The sequence below is a fragment of the Octopus bimaculoides genome, chromosome 16 (assembly GCF_046866305.1).
Source record: "Octopus bimaculoides isolate indiv1 chromosome 16, ASM4686630v1, whole genome shotgun sequence".
Lineage (NCBI taxonomy): Eukaryota > Metazoa > Mollusca > Cephalopoda > Octopoda > Octopodidae > Octopus > Octopus bimaculoides.
Window position 1 is genome coordinate 33,490,062 of NC_142943.1, and position 20,000 is coordinate 33,510,061.

Consider the following 20,000-nt stretch of genomic DNA (forward strand, 5'->3'; position numbering starts at 1 on the left):
CGTCGAGAGGAGGATTGATTTTTTTTTCTATTCTCTTATGAAATGTCATTTGTGACTTTACCTTTTCTACTAAGTTGTGTTACCCTTTCCTGTAATATATTTGTCTCCTGAATGACATGTGCTCTTAGCAAACTGAATTATTGTGCGTATTTACTAAACGCCTGACATGATTGATGGTAAAAGTGTTTGGTTTTTTTTAGAGGGATGTTTGTCAGAAGTGCAATACGTGTAGTCTATTATTTATGTAAATCTTATCGTTTACTTATTCCAATCATTGGATTGCAGCAACGCTGGATCACCTCCTTCAAGGAATTTAGTCGAACTGATCAAACTAACACCGGTAGACAAACGGGATGGGGAGAAGCACAAATACAAAGATATAAACACAATCACTCATACTCTTTACTCTTTACTCTTTTACTTGTTTCAATCATTTGACTGCGGCCATGCTGGAACACCACCTTTAGTCAAGCACATCGACCCCAGGACTTATTCTTTGGAAGCCTAGTACTTATTCTTTGGAAGCTTAGTACTTATTCTTTGGAAGCCTAGTACTTATTCTATCGGTCTCTTTTGCCGAACCGCTAAGTTATGGGGACGTAAACACACCAGTATCGGTTGTCAAGCGATGTTGGGGGACAAACACAAGCACACAAACATACACACACATACATAGATACGACGGGCTTCTTTCAGCTTCCGTCTACCAAATCTACTCACAAGGCTTGGTCGGCCCGAGGCTATGGTAGAAGATACTTACCCAAGGTGCCTCGCAGTGGGACTGAACCCAGAACCATGTGGTTGGTAAGCAAGCTACTTACCACACAGCCACTCCTACGCCTATATATATATATATATAAAGTACATTGCATATTATGCATCATATGTATACATACATATAAATTTAATATACATACGTATATATAGATATACACAAAATATAAATAGATAGGCAGACAGAAGAAAAGAAAAAGATAAATAGATAGATAGATAGATAGATAGATAGATAGATAGATAGATAGATAGACAGGTAGGTAGGTAGGTAGGTAGGTAGGTAGGTAGGTAGGTAGGTAGGTTGGTAGACGAATACAGATTGAGAGCCTGATACATAGATATCTATATATGTAGTTATATGTGGACAGAGGACAAACAAAAATATTTCCTAAGCTAAACCAACGTAAATACAAAACAAATTGAGGAAAAAAGTTTAATATCTTCATCAGTTGTCGACTGTAAATCGCTATGTTTTCGGCACTTATGTATAAAAATACTGTTCAGTCAAGTGCTCAGAACAGTAAAGACGAATAAACACAAAAAGTCGAATGAACGCAGAAAACAGTAGACTGCGATAGTAACAGAAAATAAATCCAGCAAAAACAGGGAAAAAAAAACTGTATATATATATATATATATATATATATATATATATATATATATATATATATATATATATATATATATATATATATATATATATATATATATATATATATATATATATATATATATTATATACATATATATGGCCCTTCGACCGAAATGAAAACTTTATGTAAAGTTGTATAAACAACGTGCAGAAGAATATAGAACGAAGCGAATAAGGAAATGCTTACATGCATACATACATACATACATACATGCATACATTCATACACTCATATACACATATACAGATAAACATACATGTAGCTACATTTATAATATTTATACACACATATATGTATATATATATGTATGTATGTATGCATGTATGTATGAACGATAAATTTAAGACAAATTGTTGAAATAAACCAAGGATGAAATTAATTTTACAGGGTTTTTCTTCGTTTTATATGCATGCATATGTATAGCTATCTATCTATCTATCTATCTATCTATCTAACTATCTATCTATCTATCTATCTATCTATCTATCTATCTATCTATCTATCTATCTATCTATATATATATATATATATATATATATATATATATATATATGTATATATGTATGTATGTTTGTGTGTGTGTTTGTGTATCTGTATGTACGTTTGTATGTGTGCATGCATGTATCTATGTATATCTGCGTGTAACTTTTGAACTTCAGATTCCTTGCGCCCTTTTAAAGCCTAGCTAGGCTCATGGGCCCGGTTTCCCGGTTTCAATGGCGTATGTGTTCTCCAGCTGGACGGGACGCGAGTCCATCGCAGTGATACAAATTTTTGCCAGCTGAGTGGACTGAAGCAATGTGAAAAGAAGTGTTTTGCTCAAGAACACAGCGCGTCGCCCGGTCCAGGAATCGAAACCACAATCTTACCATCATGATGCTGACACCGTAACCACAAAGCCCCGCGCCTCTACAATAGGAACTTCGGGCAAGTATATTTTACCATAGGGATCGCATGAATTGCATCTGTAATTTTACTATTCCACTTAGGTTGTTCACAAAATCGCAAAGGTTCTACTTCAAGTTTATGCTAAGCGAACACGTCTCTTGAATTCACAGCGGCACCAAAGATAATTCAACGAATACGCCTTTGCATTGAAAGAAAAACTGGAAAAGACATCGTCGATACTGACGGAGACTTGCAGATTTTGTGAACAAGTCAGATGCTTTGAAGAGAAGAGTAAACCTGATTTAAAACAATTTAAGCATTCACGCGCGCATGCACACATAGGCACATGTATACATATGCATATATATTTATATACATATACATGCATATTGAATGTTGCAGCGGAAACGAAATAGAGCTGCGAAGAATATATATTAACATATACATACTTATATGTATATATATATACGTGTGTGTGTGTGTGTGTGTGTGTGTGTGTGTGTGTGTGTGTGAAAGTAAGCCTTTTGTTCCATCCAAACACAAACGTTCGTAATGTTTTTTGAACAAATGAGCTGTGTTCAAACAAACAGGCGTTAAGTTTTTATGTTCTATGGTTAGAAGCACCCAAAATATCTGTATGTCACATGAATAAGAAGGTTAACCTGGGATTAAAAGAAGGGGAAACATGCTTGTTGTAAATGTATTGGATTTACACGTGCCTCTAATTTTATCTATTCCACATAGATATCTGAGTTTTGGCAAAGAATGTCTAGTGGGGACACATCAAAAGATGTGGTATATATATATGAATATATGTATATATATATATATATATATATATATATATATATATATATATATATATATATATATATATATATATATATATATATAATACAAATAATAAATGAGTATATGCATATATACGTACATGTATGTACATGCTTACATCTACCTGAATATATAGATGCATATCTGGGTACAGGACATTGCAAACAAAACGTAGACAAATGATAAACAAAGTACAGAAAACACACAGGCCACATAGAGAACATTTCCTTCATTAGCTGCCACCATTCTAACGCTGGCGTTTCGAAGAGTTCTGTTTATCTATATATCTATATATCTACCTGTTTGCCTGCTTGAATGTATATATATATATATATATAGAAATATATATATATATATATATATATATATATATATATATATATATATATATATATATATATAGGTATGTATGTATATATCAAGTAATGCAAAATTTAAAAATATACGAAAATATATTTTACATTGAATAAATATTATCTGATGTAGAACTCAATACGGTGTGCGTACATGTGCTCATTAGATCAAAAGTTAACAACCTATTTTAAAGTATGCCTCAGGCTGAGATGTGGCTAATTTTGAGCACCTGCTCAATCTGGAACGAAAACTGGACAGGTAGTCTGCATGTCTGTGCTTGTGAATGTGTGTGTGTGCGCGCGCGTGGTGTGTCAGTGATGTGAATGTAGATCCGTTTTAAAAAAAAAAGGATTATATTTTTGTATATCAGCATACAATTAAAAACTCATTATTTGACTATTTAAATAATTGTCTAATTACATAATTGTTAATCAATTTATTAAAAGAATTAATTTAATTAACCAATCTCACAAACACGAACACAAAAAGATTCTCAGTGACTGACTCACAAACATGGACACACAAACATAGTTCACTCTCACAGAACCAAGTGCGCGCGCACGCGCATACACATATGAATATATATATATATATATATATATATATATATATATATATATATTCTTTATATTATTATATGATTGAACACCACGCATCCATATCCAATATATATACATATACATATATATAATAATACAAATGATATATGAGCATATACATGTATACATACATATATGTACAGACCTACATCTACATGTATATATATATATATATATATATATATATATATATATATATATATATATATATATATATATATATATATATATAGATGCATATCTGGGTACAGGACGTCAAAGAAGGAACGGGAACATAAACAAAGCACAAAAACGAACTTTTCTTTCGGACAACAGAATAAACACATAGGAAAACAGACGAGCCACTTATGGAACTTTTCCTTCATCAGCTTCCTCAGCACACAGATATATATATATATACATATATATATATATATATATATATACACATAATGTACATTATATATATACACATATATTGAACGTATATTAATGTTTTTGTGTATTGAGTTCCTTAAAACACTGCTTTTGATTAATTCTCTTTACAAATGGTTAACTATTAATCACATATGTTCATTAATAAAAACAGAAAACTATTCTTAATCTAGTTTTTAATATCAGTTAGTTAAATTATAATCCCATACCCTTTTAAAAAACGCATGCACGTTCTTGCATTTACACACACACTGCCGCCGCACGAAAATATCATCACAGTCGCAATGGCCCAGTGGTTAGGGCAGCGGACTCGCGGTCGGAGGATCGCGCTTTCGATTCCCAGACCGGGCGTTGTGTGTGTGTTTATTGAGCGAAAGCACCTAAAGCTCCACGAGGCTCCGGCAGAGGATAGTGGCGACCCCTGTTGTTCTCTTTCGCCCCAACTTTCTCTCACTCTTTCTTCCTGTTTCTTGAGGCCTTAAAAGGGCGCATAAATAAAAAAAATATATATACATACACACACACTTTATCGTACCTGTGAATATGGAAATAGAAGTATATATATATATATATATATATATATATATATATATATATATATATATATATATATAGGTCCGTTGCAGATTTCAAGGGCAATGATATTGAGGAGACCAGTATTTAACTGGTACTTTATATTGTCGACCCCGAAGAGATGAAAGGCAAATTTGATCGCAGTGTGGTTTGAACTCAAAAGCTAAAGAGCCGGGTAAATACTGCTTAGCATATTCTCTAACATGCTAACGATTCTGCCAGTACGCCGCTCTTACGAATACACATTTACAAGACCAACGGACATGCAGTGATATACACTGATACCCAAATTTAAATATACGCACATAGATGAAATTTAAAATTCCAATCGCCGCCATCTTGGCTCCATTTGATGTTAATTGTGTATTATAAATAAATATGTGACTCCATAGATATAGAGATTTACTGTTTATCTGATAACAAAAACACACACACACACACACACACACACACACACACACACACACACACACACACACACAAACCTTAGCACAAACACAGATACACAACAGATAGACATATACACAAATACACACATGCGAACGAAGATTAACATGTACAGACAGATACGGAAACACATGCGTGGGAAAATTAAAATACGCACACACACACACATATGCACACACATATTCACGCTGTAAGAAATAAAAATATGCATATATACGTGCAGGTCTTTACGCATTTCTTTCTTTCTCTCTCTCTGAACAAGCAATAGGAAGCAAACCCAAAATATATATGTGTGTATATGTATATATATATATATGTACATATATATATATATATTCGTGTATATACATTTAAATCTACATAACGATGTGTCTATTTTTGAGGGCTCCTTTTTAGTTCATTCTATTAAGTACATCAATCCACACTCACACACACATGCACACACACGCACGCTTGCAGGCACGCACACACGCGTAAATATATGCTTACATGCACACAAATATGTGTGTATGTGTGTGTATATTTAAATATATATGCATAAACACTCGCACAAAATGTGTGTACAGTTCTCCCCACTCCACCCCACCTCTCTGCTCTTTATTTTTTTTTTGATATTTTTTCAGGCCCACCCGCCTCTCACTCTCTGTGTGCAATGTGAAAGTCTTAATGAGCTCTAATTTGAAAGTCTGGGCCATAAACAAAAGTATAGAACAACAACAACAACAACAGCAATAACATGGACAACACAGAACGAAGTAAACAACCAACCAATGTGATTAAACATACTTTGTAAACGATCTTGATATAGCATAATTACCATCACTGACACCACCACCATCACAAACACCACCACCGCCACTACCACCACCACCACCACCATCACCGACATCCCCATCACCACCATCACCATCATCACCATTACTCCTCCAGCACCATCGCCATGACATTCACTATCACCATTAGTACCCCTACCAACGCCATTATCACCACCACTATCACTCCTACCAGCTTCATCATCATCATCGTCCATAATTATAATCCCCACAGCACCACCATCACATCACCAAGACCACAACCACACAACCACCACCACCACCACCACCGCTAATGATGAGGAAGCTTCCGGGTTTACAATTTTTGACCAGAGGGAAATTTCTTCTCCATTGGAAACTTTCAAGATTCCAATGGGTTACTTGACAGGAAATTTGGATATGCGAAAAGCGAAATTTATCCATTGAAAAATTCTTCATTATTAATTAACGCAAAGAAAGGTGGTGAGCTGGCAGAATCGTTAGCACGCTGGACGAAATGCTTAGCGGTATTTCGTCTGCCGTTATGTTCTGAGTTCAAATTCCGCCGAGGTCGACTTAGCCTTTCATCCTTTCGGGGTCGATAAATTATGTTCTGCTTACTTGACTAATATTCTTTGTTTTTATTAACATATAGGCGCAGAGTGGCTGTGTGGCAAGTAGCTTGCTTACCAACCACATTGTCCTGGGTTCAGTCCCACTGCGTGGCACCTCGGGCAAATGTCTTCTACTATAGCCTCGGGCCGACCAAAGCCTTGTCAATGGCTTTGGTAGACGGTTACTGAAAGAAGCCCGTCGTATATATGTATATATGTGTGTATGTATGTGTGTGTATATGCTTGTGTGTCTGTGTTTGACCCCCCAACATCGCCTGACAACCGATGCTGGTGTGTAGACGGAAACTGAAAGAAGCCCGTCGTATATATGTATATATATATATGTATGTGTGTGTATATATTTGTGTGTCTGTGTTTGTCCCACTACCATCGTCTAACAACCGATAGAATAAATACTAGGCTTACGAAGAATAAGTCCTGGGGTCGATTTGCTCGACGAAGGGCGGTGCTCCAGCATGGCCGCAGTCAAATGACTGAAACGAGTAAAAGAGTATACGTGTATGGGTGGGCTCGGAATATTGAACTGCCTGCTATAAAGAAGCTAAACTACAGAATAAAAATTAAGAAACATCTTTTAGCATTTAAATTAAACTGACCATATCAGTTAGAGGAAGAGCCATATCAAGGAGATGGTCTCTTAAGAGTTGAGTTGGCGCAATCGTTATTATGTCAAGTAGATTGCTTTATAGTGTTTGTTTCGATTTTCTGGTTTCGGGTTCAAAACCCGGTGAGGTTAACTTTGACATTTATCCTTTCACGAATGAAAGAAGAAAAAGTACGAATGTTTCGTCGTAATTACCAACTCCATTTATCTTTATCACACTATATTTTAACTACTGCGCCTCTCATCATCGCTAGGCCAAGACCCTTCATAATCAGCTTTCGTTTTATAATATTTTCTTTTGTCATAAGTAAAAACTTATAGAATGAAATTTTAAGAATTATACACGCATGCGCAGCTCTCTCTCTCTCTCTCTCTCTCTCTCTCTCTCTCTCTCTCTCTCTCTCTCTCTCTCTCTACTTACCTACCTACCTACCTACTTACCTACCTCCCTGACTATCTATTGACTGAAATTGTGCACAAGTACACAGATTTAGTCAACTACGAAACAATGTTTAATAAACATCAGAGTCGTGTGTGTCTATGTTTGTCAAAGTGTATGAGTTATATGTGTATATACATATGTGTATGTGTATGTATGTCCGTATGTGTGTACTAATGTGTGTGCATTTATGTGTGTTTATGTGTGATTTTATATGTATATAGATATCTGTGTATATGTGTGTATATATATATATATACATACACACAAACATAGATACGTATATACACATAGAACTCGTATTATTGACCCGTGTATTTTTCTTCTACTATTATTATTCTACGATATTTAACAATGGTGTTACTGGGATACTTTCAGGGTGTTTTATCGATTAATTTAATAATAATAAAAAAAGACTCAATACTTTTTTTCCCATCTGATACTTTATTTTATCGATCTTAATAAGAAAAAAAAAAATGTTTGACCTCGACAGGATTTGAAGTCAGAACGTAATGGGACGTTACCAAATATCACAAAGAGTTTCGTTCAACGCTCTACCGATTCTGGAAATTCAATTATTTGTATTTATATGTTTTAAATCGTTTCCTATCATACAGCACATCTTGTTTGCGCATCTCCAGCATTTGCGGTAGTATTTTTAGATGTTCTTTTCAACGTTTATGTCTTTCATCTGTTTCACTCAATGCCTTGCGGCCATACTGGAGCACCGACTTTGAGACTTTAGTCGAACAAATCAACCCCCAGTACTTATATCCTTAAGAGTGATAGCTATTCTATCGTTGTCTTTTGAAAAAAGCCTTGTAACTGAAGTAGTTGTCTCGAGAAAGTATCATGTATAGTGTTTTAAAAAAAAGGGCATGGAAACATATTAATAGAAGGACATGGAAATGTATTTATAGAAGGACATATTAAAAAAAGGAGATGGAAACATATTAAAAGGCGGCGAGCTGGCAGAAACGTTAGCACACCGGGCGAAATGCTTAGCTGTATTTCATCTGCCGCTACGTTCTGAGTTCGAATTCTGCCGGGGTCGACCTTGCGTTTCATCCTTTCGGGGTCGATTAAATAAGTACCAGTTACGCACTGTGGTCGATGTAATCGTCTTAATTCCTTTGTCTGTCCTTGTTTGTCCCCTTTATGTTTAGCCCCTTGTGGGCAATAAAGAAATAGGAAGCATTAATAGAAGACGAACAGTATTTAACACGCAGTGAGACTGAACCCCAAACCTTGTAGTTGGGACGCGAACGTCTTACCACAGAGTCATACAACCATTTTTCAATATCTATTTTCACACGTTTTGAAATAGTCATATTAACTATATATCAGACACACGCATCAGTGAATTCACATCAATTCTTTATTTGTTTATGAAACAAGCAATATTGGAATCTTTCCTGCAACCTATGACCTGGTCTCTAAGAAACTACACCATCCTGAGTATATATATATATATATATATATATATATATATATATATATATATATATATATATATATATATATATACGTATTTGTGTATATGTATGTGTGTGTCTGCATGAATCCTTGTATGTATGTGTGCATGTATGTATATATGAATTTACGGCTGATTACGTTATCATCCAAAACAGTTCGTAAACGAACCCATGCAGGAAAATAATGCAATAATATTTCTATTGTATACGATTATATTATATTATACTATACTGATTATTTTTATTATATTATACGATATACCAGAAAGAGTGTTTAAAATGCATTAAAGTCTAACACGACGTTAGTAACACAGATACAGGTACACAAATACAAACACACACGCATTAAAAAAAAAAGACTGACGTCACCGGAAAACAAATATGAGTGTAACGTAATGTCTATCTCTCTCTCTCTCTCTCTCTCTCTCTCTATATATATATATATATATATATATATATATATATATATATATATAGATAGATAGATAGATATATATACACATACATATATACATATATCTACACACCCTGGCGTCTGTATTCTGAAGAACTATTCAGTTGAAACATTTTTACAATGTATATATATATATATATATATATATATATATATATATATATATATATACATATATATATAGATACATACATACATACATATAATATATATATGTATAATATCTATATCTCTATCTATCTGTGTATATATATAATATATACACTCACATGCGCTCACACGCACGCATATATTTATATATACATGCATATATATGTATATGTGTGTGTATATATATATGCATGTTTTTGTGTAGTGTGAGTATACGTTTTATTAATTCATAATTTATGCTAATATTATTATATAAATATTAATGATATTAAGTGTATATATAGGGATATTATTGAATTTGTAAATGAAATGCAATGGTTTGTGCGCAACAGATATAATCACTAAAATAATATAAAAGAGTGAAGGAACTTTAAAGAAGAAATTCCTATATAATTGTAAACAAATGTATTGAACCCTACATACATACATACATATGCGTATATATAATGTATATATCTGTATACAAATACATAGACAAATACGTACATATATACATGGTAACATGTATATTTGCATATATGCTTGCACGGGCATTTATTGTTTTCTAACTCTATCTTGTTTTGTCGTTTTTCTTTCTTGTGTGTGTTGTCTCTGAAGATACTGTTTATCATGTTTGTTTGTCAGTCTCAGTCTCCGAAGTTTTGTTTTATAATTTATTTGGAGCATAGGCTGTGGCTTTTGACGCATCGAACAATCATCTTCACATTATTTACTAACCCTACAATCACCCACTCCAATGTAAATAATCAGACCATCAACAGAATGACAAATATCTTTCGCCTGAAGAGCGCAGTGGCGTGAAACTCGGACCATGCGAAATGTAAACTGAATTTAAAAAAAACAAAAAATGAAATTTAACAGAATGCAGTTGTATTTGTTTTACAGAATAAGATACATGATTTTCGTATCAATGAATAAAACATTTATTGCAACTGAGTATCACCAATCTTTCTGCTTGTTTCTCAATCAATGAATCTATCAGTCAAGAACTCATTCTACGTATCGATGCATATCTGTGCATGTTGTGTGTACGCATGAATAAATGTATTCATATATGTGTACCAGTACGCTTGTGTGTGAATGTATATATATATATATATATATATATATATATACAAAGCCTGTCATTTTTTTTTGCGTGTGAGCCATCAGTGGATGCCATCGACTCCAGTACTAGCCTAGTACCGTATTTTAATCGATGCCGGAGGGATGACAAACAAAGCTGACCTTGGCGATATTTGAACTCAAAATGTAGACAGGTTCAGGAAATACAGAAGAGCATTATTCCACCGCTCCAACTATACAGCTAGCTCGAGTAATAATAATAATAATAATAATAATAATGATAATAATAATAATAATAATAATAATAATAATAATAATAATAATAATAATAATAATAATAATAATAATACTGATGCAGTACCAAGCAGTGGCTCTCATGGTTTCTGATCTTAATTGATTAGAGTTGTTATCACGTACGTTGTTTTGTCTTGGTATAAAAGATGGGCTTCAGCAAATATTCTGCTCAATACCACAGATTTGCTTGTCAGTTGTTTGACCTTAAGCAGTTCAGCATGTCCCTTGGTGGCTGACGATATGTGCATCTCTGATCACGAGCAGAAGTAGTGGAGGAGCATCATAGCCATGTGTTGAGAGGAGTTCTTTGGGGTTTGGATAATTCACCTTTGGAAACATGGGTGCTTTGCTCAACATCCTTAAACAAACCTTATTCGGGGACCTTTTGAACGAGATGCGCTACTCGACCTGAAGAAAATTCTAACTGGGCCCCACCTGCGAGGTCATGCGCTGTTTATCTTGATATGAGATCACCATGTCGCGCACATGTGGTTGTGATGCATGTGCCTAGTGTACCCTTATCAGACGGGTAGTCATGATGGGTATATTGGGCTTCGTATATTTTACACCTGTGTCACTTTGATGGCATGCACTGCTCTCTCACTCAATGATAATAATAATAATAATAATAATAATAATAATAATAATAATAATCTTTTCTACTCAAGGTACAAGGCTCGAAATTTTGGGGGAGGGGACCAGTCGATTAGATCGACCGCAGTACGCAACTGGTACTTAATTTATCGACCCCGAAAGAAAGTCGACCTCGGTGGAATTTGAACTCAGAACGTAGCGGTAGACGAAATACCGCTAAGCATTTTGCCTGGCGTCCTAACGATTTTGCCAGCTCATCACCTTAATAATGATAACAACAACAACAACAACAAGTTTTTGCATATCTTCGGTGTTACCTAACTCGCTGTTAAACCCTCTACGAACCCTCGGCCCTCTACTTTCTACCATCTCTCCCCCAACTTTCCAGTATTCTCTATCTCTCTCCACCTCTATCCCTCCCTCTATCTCATTCTTTCTTTCTCCCCAACTCACCCCTTTCCTTTCTCCCCTTTTCTCCCCCTCCCTTCTCCTTTATTTCTCGAAATCAAACGCTTACAATCACACACTGTACCTACAAACACAATTTCTCAGTCTCTCCTGTCTGATAGTGTTATCACATTGTCTCTCATATTATCTCTCTCTCTCTCTCTCTCTCTCTCTCTCTCTCTCTCTCTCTTTCCTTCATCATCTCGCATACTTCCCCCCTCCTCGCACAAGCTCAAACACACACACGCATACAAACTTGCAAAAACACAGAGAGACACACACACACACACACTAAGTAACCTCTTTTGTGTTTATATGCTGGACAGCTACGAATCATAATTATTTATATTTGATGGGTAAGTGATAACTATGATAATAACATTATATTCAAATTAGCCTCGAGTACACGTATATATATATATATATAGAGAGAGAGAATTAACATTGCTTATATATATATATATATATATATATATATATATATATATATATATATATATATATATATATACATACGTATATGCATACATATGTACATTCAGACATACATATATACATATATATGTATATATGTATGTCTGAATGTTTTTATGTACGTTTGTATATATGTATGCATTTATACACATGTATATACATATATACATTCATAGATATATATATACACACACATACACATGCACATACACTCGCACACACACACTCACAAACGCATGCCGACATATAAACACATGAATGCACACATATCTCGTCGTTTGATTTTTATTTTATTTGTTTTTTTCTTAACACCACGTTGTCTATGAATAATAATGACGATTCTGTGAATTGATTGTGAGAAGTTTTACTGATTATGCCACAACGGCTGAAACAACTGAACGTATATACTGTGATTGTGATTCAGCAAAATATCTGACTTATTATATGGCCAAGCATTCTGATTGGTTGTCTATATTCAAATTTGTATGATTAGCAACGCAATCACGTGGTCTCGTCCTGGCTTCAATTCTCGTTCTACCAACAAACTCTTGGACAAGTCTGTTTCTCTATCAAATTTTAAGGTCAATCGAAGTCTTGTGAATGATATTGGAGAGACGGAGACTGTGTTGAATCCTGTTGGTAATGCAGAAATTTTGACCCAGAGAGGTGACATTTTTCCCGTTGTCTTTTATCATTTAATCTTTTGCATGTTTCAGGCATTTGACTGAAGCCATGCTGGGGCACTGCCTCTAAGGGTTTTGTTTTAGAAAAAGAAACTGACTTCAAGACTTATATGATTATAAATCTAATATTTTTTATATCGATCTTTTACAGAATATTTAATTTGTGGACCGTGAACAAATAAATGCTGTGGAACAGTGGCGACAGGAATACACTCGTAAACTCAACGGCACACACACACACACACACACACACACACATTTACGCACGAATTTCAGGGACAGACACTGTGGCCGTTTCATCCTAGATGAGATTTGAACTGAAGATGTAGAGCACTAAAACATTCTATCAAACACTCTAACTACACTGCCGATCCTTTGATTAGATATTGATCTTTTGAATTTTGAAGTCTTGGAGAATTGTTTGTTGGTCTAGATATTATGGTCACCTGTATGGTTTACAGAATGATGGAATTACGTTCCTTCTGAAGAACTTTAATTGAGGCAGGCTGGTACATGTCATGCCAATCATAACGGCTACAGACCTATAAGTATTTTTTGAGAGACTGGATTTTCAAACTTCTCATCAATATTTCATTGATGTCATCTCTTGTCTCTATTTTTCTATGACATTGTTGTCAAGCGTCCAGCTGATTTCTGCAACGAGTTCATTTGCCTAATTTCATATTTTATCGTCCCAAACACCAGTATCAGGTTGGTTGTGTTTTAATTTAGTTTTCTTTTGCGTTTTGAATTTGATTTTTACTGGTCTTACTTTAATATTCCAAAAATAGTTTTATGATCCATCGGTAATAATGTATTCATTCTTAGCTGTTGTTATTTTCACGATCTATTCCCCATTGTGTGAAGGCGCAATGGCCCAGTGGTTAGGGCAGCGGACTCGCGGTCAAAGGATCACGGTTTCGATTCCCAGACCGGGCGTTGTGTGTGTTTATTGAGCGAAAATACCTAAAAGCTCCACGAGGCTCCGGCAGGGATGGTGGCGAACCCTGCTGTACTCTTTCACCACAACTTTCTCTCACTCTTACTGTTTCTGTTGTGCCTGTAATTCAAAGGGTCAGCCTTGTCACACTGTGTCACGCTGAATATCCCCGAGAACTACGTTAAAGGTACACGTGTCTGTGGAGTGCTCAGCCACTTGCACGTTAATTTCACGAGCAGGCTGTTCCGTTGATCGGATCAATTGGAACCCTCGACGTCGTAAGCGACGGAGTGCCAACAACAACATTCCCGATTGTACTGGCAAGAACATAATGAGTTATGGGAAGGTGGTATAAAAAGAGGTTTCTTCATAAGCTGATGCTCTCTACGTGAATGTATGCATATGTGTGAGCGAGTGTGTGCGCGCGCGCGCATTTCTCTCCGTCTGTATGTATTTAAGTCACATTAAAGACTTGTCTGCGGCCTCTTGTGTCTATGTTTTCAGATTTACATGTCCTTTTATAGAAACGTGATTCAGCCTAACGCATTCTTTAGTTGGTGCATGGTCAGAAACGTGGCCTACACTGTTGACTCTTAATTCTGTCGAGGACAATAGTTGCACTCAATAACCTGGTATCTATTACACAATCTTTATTAAGTGCAATCTTTCTTTATAAAGAAATCTCAATCAACTAACACACCAGTTAGCAAGGGAGTTTGTACGTGCTAGACATAGCAACCAGGTCACACACTATTATTATCTTACAAAAGAACAGCGCATTGAAGAATATGGTCGTTAGGTACACTGCGGCTGGGAATGAAACGTGACGGTCAAGACCTAGACATTTGTATCGTTTTCAATCTGAAATAGCAACAACAACAACACACTCACAAAACGGTCTTGCCCTTAAACAGCAACCAATATAATCGTAACACTTTTGATGTTGTATATCTCTAGTTCGGCTCCATATATGCAAACCTATGCTTATAAGCTTTTCATCTAGGACCATTCTGTTTTTCTTTATCTACGATTAGTGGCGTGGATAGATTGTGTGCCACACGTGATAGCCTTTCAGTCAGCCTCGTGTCTATTGAGCCTTACACAGCACAGCCAAAAGCGCTGCCTCCCAGAAAGAGGTCACCCGACAATCCTGATGGGGCTTTACGTCTAGAAACTTCAAGTAATGAGAAAATAAGTAAATCTATGTGTATGTGTGTACGTGTGTGTGGGGGTGTATGTGCGCGCGTGTGGGTATGTGTTTGTGTGTGTGTGTGTGTGTGTGTGTGGGTACAGGGACAAGGATTAAGAAAGTGCATAATCTGAAGGAAAGTTACGAATGTGATTCAAAAGCCGAGTTTCATTCATGGCTTTCAGCACACAAGGACAGACGAAATGCCGCCAAACTTTTTGACCAGAGTGGTGACGATTCTGCCAGCTCACCACTTAATCTGTTTATAATGAAAAGTGTTAATCAAGAGGCCACTTTTTTCCGGTTGTTCCCCTTGTTGTTTTTCTGAAAGGGAAAAATATAGTTCGCTCTCTATATATAGGGAATCAGGCATTCTCCAACTGATGCTATAGGAAGTATATTGTTTCTATTGACAACAACATTGCTAGACATTCACGATGCCATTAATCACAGCTGCAAATGTAAAAGAACTGGTGGTTCTCCAATTCTAAATTAATTTTGAAGAGATTGAGTGCAACAATACAAATAAAATACAGACGAACATAGACGCGACAATTTATAACAGCCCCGTACAGCAAGAAATAGAATAAATTTATCAAGGGTGTGAACTACGAACTTCAAACAATAACGGGGTTGCTGTTAAATCACAGAATACTTCTGACATGGGTAGATTGTTTTAAAGAATTCAATCCAATATTAATTAGAGTCAAAATTAAGATATATAACATTTGCTTTTTCCTTGTAGTTAAGTATGGATTAGATTGCGTCAACTAGTCAGAAAAAAAATTTTGGATAATAGAAGCATTTCAAAACTATGTCATGAGATTTATTATTGGTAAACAATTAACTGTCAGAGTTAAAATATTAAATCTATAAAACATGACAATTCTATAATCAATATTTAGTCAAGTTAAGGCAGCGAGCTGGCAGAAACGTAGCACGCCGGAGGAGATTGCTTAATGGTATTTCGTCTGCCGCTACGTTCTGAGTTCAAATTACACTGAGGTCGACATTGCCTTTCTTCTTTTCAGGGTCGATTAAATAAATTAAGAAACGTTAATGCTACCCCCAATAATTATTGGTGATAGTATTAATTTTACTAATTATAATTAGTAAAGGTGAAGCAACATTTTAAAACTTTTTGACTATATCAGGCGTTCAAATTGGGGTCTTTCTAAGATCTGTCTGGAGGGTATAGTACTTGGAAAGAGTGACTAAAGATATTTCAGCCCTTTGTGGTAGAGATTAGGTGATAAAATGGTATCAAAGTTTATCGGAAAGAACTCAATGCAATGGCTTGGAACAGTGATGGTAGCAAATAACCAAAATTGCGTAAAAGAAACATCGATGACGTATTCATTAAGGGGTTATTCGACCTACGAGAAATAGCAGTTAAATTTTTAAATCGCTTTAAAAGTGGGAAGGGCACAATATATAATTGCATGGATACAAAAAAATTGAATAAAAGACAGGGTAGACACGACCGAGATAGTAGAGGCTTTAGTAACAGATCTAGCAGATTAGGGCTGACACGAGACTAAACAATAATAGTAACTTATTCTATGGCGAACTAACACCAACAACATTAACATCATTACCAACAACGACAACGGAGGAACAGCATTATAAAAAGAACAGGACCGATGTTCAGTCTTGAGAATTGAGACGCTTTATTCACGAAATATTCACTATACTTCCGGTTCAAACGGGAGGAAATTAAATTTCCTACTTAGTGGTTTTCTTGGCATTTTCTTATAAACTAACACTTTTAGTCACTCAGAATATTTCAGTTAGCATTGTTAGACTCTCTCTCTCTCTCTCTCTCTCTCTCTCTCTCTCTCTCTCTCTCTCTCTCTCTCTCTCTCTCACCCTTCCCTCTCTATCTATCTATCTATCTATCTATCTATATAACTGTTTGTCTCACTGTCTGTCTATCTGCCTATGTATCTATTAATCTTTTATCGATGCCTGTCTGCCTCTCTATCCCCCCCATCCCTCTCTATCCGTTTATCTATTTTTGTCTATCTGTCATTCTACCTATTCACCTTTCTATCTATCTTTGTTTCTTTGTCTATGTCTAACTGCCTGCCTGCCTGCCTTTCTGTTCCTATCTATCTATCTATCTATCTATCTATCTATCTATCTATCTATCTATCTATCTGTCAATTAATATGGTGTTTAGATAGACAACTATAAGATAAGCATAAAAGATAAAAGATAAATGATTCTATTTCCCCACCAAATCAATATTGTCCTAAAATGGAACGGTCCTACTTAATCTACATCTGGAAATAAAAGATTTGCTGATCGTTTTTAATCGGATTGAAGTCTGTGAAGGTTCAAAATATGGACTCGAGCAAAACAACGACTTCAATGACAACAACAAAAATAGTAATTGCTGCAAAAACAACTATGAAATTAACCACAGATATAATATACATTTATATTATATGTGAGTCTATGTGTGTATACACACACACACACACACACACACACACACACACACACACACACACACACACACACACACACACACACACACACACACACACACACATATATATAACAATTAGAAAATAGAGGATAATATGCTGAACCCATTCTAATTGTTATACAAATTTTGGGTAAAACCTCCACTTTTACCCGCTCCCACTGATTGCACCTAGTATAGCACTAGCGTAACAATAATTGGGTACCCTCCCAGCAGTATACTGGATAGATACTATCCATTAGTGGGTTGAACCCCGAACCCCTAACTCTCTCACGGTATACATACATATATATATATATATATGTATATGTATGTATGTATACAACGGGCTTCTTTCAGTTTCCGTCTACCAAATCTACTTACAAGTCTTTGGCTGGCCTGAGGTTATATTTGAAGACATTTGCCCAATGTGCCACACAGTGAGACCGAACCCGGAACCATGTGGCTGGGAAGCAAGCTACTTACCACACAATCATACCTGCGCCTACACACACACACACACACACACACACACACACATAAATATATACAAAAAATGCGTATACATGTTCATTTTTCATTGCAGCCGCATAGATCAACGTGAACCTGAACGTTGACAGAAACACATTGGTGTTCTGTTGTTTTGTTTTTATAATTTGCATTGCAAGCAGCAACTGGTTATTTCTCATGTAGAAGATGCTAAAACGTTTATCAGTATGCGAGCTGACACTTCTGGTGGTTTTATTCTTGGATAATATTGGAGCATTTGTAGCCAAAGTTTTATGCGAAACTTTTATCTATTTCGTTTGTTCTAAGGTCATTATGAAATCTTCAGATGTCCATAAAAATCTGCCTCTATGGTGTGTGTTTCATGATGAAGTTATCTTAATGTATAACGATCATGTGTGATATGTTTTCTCGAAATATTATGGAGATGGAGTGATGAGTTTAATTCTATATTTTTTACCATTTCGTACAAATGAACAAGGTGATATACAAATTTGAAGGCAAACGTGAAAGATGCAAATTTCTCGAATCTGTTATATTGGCCATACAAAAACATGCTTGCGTCAGCTCCCTAGGCACTTACGACAAAGGTGTGAAGTATTACATAATAGAGCAACAAATTAAATAGGAAAATAATTAGTCGAATTTACATCGATACTCTAATGAATTCCGCACAAAAATAAAAGGTGATATATAAAGGAAGCAGTAACCATAGTGACCGAAAATACACACCTCACTGATAAGATATAAATATAACCGTCAGGACTACTGTAGGTACATTGGCTCTGCCTACCAACAACATGCACCAACAACACTCCATGCTGAAGGTGAGACTATGAAGGTCTAGAAATGTCGATCATTGATTTTGGAAATTTATTATTAAGGCAAATAACATGGAAATCATATAAAAATATGAAGAAAATATTGATAAACAAGGTAAACAATGAAAACGTATATAAAATAAACGACAGAAAAGCATTCCATCACATTTATATATAATGTATGCATGTATGTATGTATGTATGTATGTATGTATGTATGTATGTATGCATGCATGTATGTATGTACGTGCTTGTGTATACATAGATACAATACCAATATATATTTATATAATAAAAGTATATATTATACGAGTTATATATGTATATAAATATTGAAAAGTATTTTAATGTATTTACAGTATATATATATATATATATATATATATATATATATATACATATATATATATATATATATATATATATATATATATA

General features: G+C 35.2%; 1 protein-coding gene across 1 annotated transcript in view; it reads right to left on the reverse strand.

Moving 5' to 3' along the window:
- Window positions 1–20,000, reverse strand: part of LOC128249692 (uncharacterized) — a 215,371-nt gene that overhangs the window by 194,305 nt on the left and 1,066 nt on the right. The window lies entirely within an intron of this gene.